The sequence below is a fragment of the Tetranychus urticae genome, unplaced genomic scaffold (genome assembly GCF_039701765.1).
Source record: "Tetranychus urticae isolate SD_2017Ah unplaced genomic scaffold, NJAU_TeUrti_SD_1.0 Scaffold_5, whole genome shotgun sequence".
In the NCBI taxonomy this organism is placed as follows: Eukaryota; Metazoa; Arthropoda; class Arachnida; order Trombidiformes; family Tetranychidae; genus Tetranychus; species Tetranychus urticae.
The window spans coordinates 318,001-323,000 of record NW_028315837.1 but is presented as its reverse complement, the minus strand read 5'-3'; the positions used below and the strand labels follow the sequence as shown (position 1 = coordinate 323,000).

The window sequence follows — 5,000 nt, the reverse complement described above, 5'->3', positions numbered from 1 at the left end:
TCTACGGTTATGGATAAGTCAATGCATCAAGCAGTGGTATGGTCCAGACTGTAGCTGTTCACGCATCTATTCCTGTTATTCTGTTGATGTTTGGTGGTTGAAGAGACGGGCCTGAATGGGTTTGGATCGTCAATCATCTTATCACCACACACTATTATACAAAGGTAGAGTACCTGCAAGACCTAAGGTCTTCCTTGGTACGACTGACAATATCTATGAGAGTTGGGCTTTAATGCTATCAGACTTCATATCTTGCATATATGTTCAAACTAGTCACTCAACAGAGTGAGCAGTATTAGTATTGAGCTCTGCTTGTGCAAAGCAGACCGCAGATTGATCCAAGAAATTGGTATCAAGCGGTTATAATACTATGCTGTTTAGTTGACTTGCAAACGTACCCAGCAATGGTTACTCCTGCTAGATGTGCTTGCACATTTTAGTGGAAGAAGATGGATTCTAAAGAGCTTTCTGCAGAATTATCTTAATGCACGACATAAATCTCGATACCTCGTTAAAGTTAGCATCCACTTGCTGGTTGTTAGCTGAGGATATCGTATTTATAGCTGCAAAAACAACTTGTTTAGCATTTTACTTTGCTAAAACATCAAGTTACCTGGTTGATCCTGCCAGTAGTCATATGCTTGTCTCAAAGATTAAGCCATGCATGTCTAAGTACATACTGTTTATAAAGTGAAACCGCGAATGGCTCATTAAATCAGTTACGGTTCCTCGGATATTCTTTTTTACATGGATAACTGTGGTAATTCTAGAGCTAATACATGAACAAGTGTTCCAACCTCAGCTTGCTGACGGAAGGATCGCATTTATTAGTACAAGACCAATGATTCTTATTCACCTAGAACCCTGTTCAGTGATTTCGGTCGCTGTCTAAGGACTAGCAGTGGGGATCTTAGCAACTTCGGTTGCATTTCTTGTGATGACTCTGAATAACTGAGCAAATCGTATGGCCTCTGAGCCGACGATGTATCCCTCAAGCAACTGCCTTATCAACTGTCGATGGTAGGTTATGCGCCTACCATGGTTGTAACGGGTAACGGGGAATTAGGGTTCGATTCCGGAGAGGGAGCCTGAGAAACGGCTACCACATCTAAGGAAGGCAGCAGGCGCGCAAATTACACAATCCCAGTACGGGGATGTAGTGACGAAAAAAACAATACGGGACTCTATTGAGGCCCCGTAATTGGAATGAGTACAATTTAAATCCTTTAACGAGGATCTATTGGAGGGCAAGTCTGGTGCCAGCAGCCGCGGTAATTCCAGCTCCAATAGCGTATATTAAAGTTGCTGCGGTTAAAAAGCTCGTAGTTGGATTTCAGTCGAACCTATGGGGTCCACTGATTAAAGGGTTAGATGGTGATGTTAGGTTTCTTGCTTGTGTCTACGGATGCTTGCTTGAACCTTCATTCCTCTTTCCTGGTGGTTACATTCATAGTGTTTAGACAGAAAATTGCTCGATATTTGCTATCAATGCTCTTTACCGAGTGTTGATTCAAGCGATCGAGACTTTTACCTTGAAAAAATCAGAGTGCTCAAAGCAGGCGTCCAAAACCTCGAAAGAGGTGCCTAAAAACGGTATGGTCAACCATCTATATGATGCGTACCACTACCTTAACTTGAATGATCTTGCATGGAATAATGGAATAGGACCTTGGTTCTATTTTGTTGGTCTTAAGAATCCAAGGTAATGATTAAGAGGGACAGACGGGGGCATTTGTATTGCGGCGCTAGAGGTGAAATTCTTGGACCGTCGCAAGACAAACTACAGCGAAAGCATTTGCCAAGAATGTTTTCATTAATCAAGAACGAAAGTTAGAGGTTCGAAGGCGATCAGATACCGCCCTAGTTCTAACCATAAACGATGCCAACCAGCGATCATTCTGAGTAACTAATTTCATGACTCGAATGGAAGCTTCCGGGAAACCAAAGTTTTTGGGTTCCGGGGGAAGTATGGTTGCAAAGCTGAAACTTAAAGGAATTGACGGAAGGGCACCACCAGGAGTGGAGCTTGCGGCTTAATTTGACTCAACACGGGAAAACTCACCCGGCCCGGACACTGAGAGGATTGACAGATTGAGAGCTCTTTCTTGATTCAGTGGGTGGTGGTGCATGGCCGTTCTTAGTTGGTGGAGTGATTTGTCTGGTTAATTCCGATAACGAACGAGACTCTAGCCTACTAAATAGACTTGCAGTTTACACTGCAGTACTCCCCCTTAGTCAACCTGTGGGTGGTAGTATCTCTTGATGGTTTCGGCTGTTGAGGGCTCTGCTGCTATTAGCCTACAGAATTGGCTAGGGTAAGGATGCTGTAGCACTGTAAGGACTTCTTAGAGGGACAAGCGGCGCTCGCAGCCGCACGAAACAGAGCAATAACAGGTCTGTGATGCCCTTAGATGTCCGGGGCCGCACGCGTGCTACACTGAAGTGGTCATCGTGCATACTGTTTCCTGCTCCGAAAGGAGTGGGTAACCGCTTGAACCCATTTCGTGATGGGGATTGGGCATTGTAATTATTGCCCATGAACGAGGAATTCCCAGTAAGCGTGAGTCATTAGCTTGCGTTGATTACGTCCCTGCCCTTTGTACACACCGCCCGTCGCTACTACCGATTGAATGATTTAGTGAGGACTTCGGACTGGTCAATCCAGACCATTGGGAAACTAGTGGTCGGATTGTGCTGGAAAGATGTTCAAACTTGATCATTTAGAGGAAGTAAAAGTCGTAACAAGGTTTCCGTAGGTGAACCTGCGGAAGGATCATTAACGTATTACCCTCTTATTATAAGAGAAATACAACCTTCAAACAATCAAACACTCTGCATAGTGATATTGTAGATGCTAATATGGTGAATGCAATTGAATTGTATTTGCATTAGAGTCGCAATTGTGAATGTTTATTGCAAACATTTAGCCATTGCAACATGATTCTAATTTGCATTACATTCGTTCATTCATACATCCATCTTTCATTATCCAATGCAACAAAGAGTGAGGGTTATCTAACGATAGCCATAATTTCTTTTGCAAAACAATTGTAGTTTATAATGAAAAGCCTGTCTTGCTACATACTTGGTACCTGATCAAGTCTTCAGCTTATGCTGACGGCAAGGTTTAAAGAAGGAAGTTTTACACTTCTTCGCCTAACTAAGTAAAGACAACTATGGTTTTTATAAACTGCATACAATTGTTTTCAAACCCTCTCAATGCAGATTTAGGATACTTATTAAAAGTCCCACGGTGGCAAAGATACATCTTCAAGCGGTGGATCACTCGAATTACCAATCGATGAAGAACGTAGCTAGCTACGATAATCGGTGCGAATTGCAGGACACGCCGAGCACTTGAGCTTCCAACGCACATTGCGGCTTTCGGGTCTTTTCCGAGGTCACATCTGTCTGAGAGTTGAGATGTAAAATAATCAACAAAACACTTGCATACTACCATATATGCATTGTTTTGAGAGGATTGTATATTTATATGCATGAATCTTGATGTTTTATTCCTTTTCTTAATTGCAATTCGTTGCAATTTAGTAAGGAGAATCTCAAATCTACTTGTTTCACATGATAAATTTTGTGTACAATGCATATTTCATCTCTGCAAGCAGTATATATGAATAGATACTAGCATGAGATTCTAAGGTTAGTCGCCTATCTGACGACGCTAAAGTCGTATTGCAGATAACTATGGTGATCAACTAACCTGTTAACTGATGAATCTTCTTGCACTTGTATAAATCGTACAAATAGTAGCTATTTCATTCTGTTAAAGCAGACCTAAGAAGTAATGCAAAGGCAAAATTTGTGCAAACATTAAAGTAGATTTACGTTGCTTGCTTGCAAACAACACAAATAAACATTAATCAACTTAATCAATATTTTTGATCTCAGATCAGGTGAGGTTACCCGCCGAATTTAAGCATATAATTCAGCGGAGGAAAAGAAATCAAATGAGATTCCCTGAGTAACGGCGAGTGAAAAGGGATGAGTCCGGCGCAAAGGTTTTCCATTGAAAGGTGGAAAGCGGTGCTGCGTAATGGCTAGAGTCACGATTATTTCAACTAAATCTGCAAGTCCCTCTGACAAGGGCCCTCTTCCCAGAGACGGTTCTAGGCCGGTGGCAGATCTTGGTTAATGGAATATCGATTACTGGCTTTAGTCGCGGATAGAGTCAGATTGCTTGAGAGTGCAATCCAAATTAGGAGGTAAACTCCTCCTAAGACTAAATACGATGGTAATATCGATAGCAAACAAGTACCGTGAGGGAAAGTTGCAAAGTACTTTGAAGAGAGAGTTCAAAAGGACGTGAAACCGCTTGTAGAGAAACGGATAGAACCACGAAGTGTAGCTGAGAGGAGAACTCAGCTCCTCTTGTGTATTGTTGCCTTTTTCTATTCAGTGCTAAGAATGCTTTACAGCGTTCCAAGATCAGTAGGTTAAGGGGTAACTTTTAGCCTGCCCTTGGATCTTGGTATTGATAGGAGGAGTGCAATATGTGCATGAGGAGTGCATTTTCTCAACTCTCGTGCTCAAACCACGACCAATGTGAAGGAGAGTGCAAAACTCTTGTTCAAGTGATAACAGCAAGGTGTACTAAACACACACCTAATCAGCATTTAGTTTTCACAGCTACTAATATTCCTTGCGTTGTTAGACTTAGCCTGTGAGCTAGTGTTGGCAACTGTTACCACAGTCACATTGGAGATGAATCTCTGCTTATGCAGGGTCAACAATGCTTGTCATCTGCTCTGACGAATCCGACTAGTCTTTCGTTGATGATGTCTGTTTCTTCACCTGGTGTTGAAACAACTCATGGATTGGCTGGCTTTTGGTGGTTTGTTGGTAAAAGTGGCAAGCTTACGTTAACCTAGTGATTCTGTGGTCAGTAGATCGGTACTCTATCCGACCCGTCTTGAAACACGGACCAAGGAGTCTAACATGTATGCAAGCTGATCAGTCTTGTTTAGGCTTGAAAGGCGAATTGA

At 42.3% G+C, this 5,000-nt stretch overlaps 3 non-coding genes across 3 annotated transcripts in view; all 3 read left to right on the top strand.

The window, feature by feature from the left end:
• Positions 1-610: 610 nt before the first annotated feature.
• LOC149092816 (small subunit ribosomal RNA) lies at positions 611-2,779 on the top strand. The gene has a single exon (XR_016200548.1). It is a non-coding gene; the product is annotated as a small subunit ribosomal RNA (ribosomal RNA).
• A 487-nt stretch (positions 2,780-3,266) lies between these two features.
• Positions 3,267-3,421, top strand: LOC149092815 (5.8S ribosomal RNA). Its single transcript, XR_016200623.1, has one exon. It is a non-coding gene; the product is annotated as a 5.8S ribosomal RNA (ribosomal RNA).
• Positions 3,422-3,897: 476 nt separating this feature from the next.
• The window catches only part of LOC149092814 (large subunit ribosomal RNA), a 4,168-nt gene continuing 3,065 nt past the window's right edge, over positions 3,898-5,000 (top strand). The window contains exon 1 of the ribosomal RNA XR_016200590.1: positions 3,898-5,000. This exon is cut by the window's right edge and continues 3,065 nt beyond it. This is a non-coding gene — a ribosomal RNA (large subunit ribosomal RNA).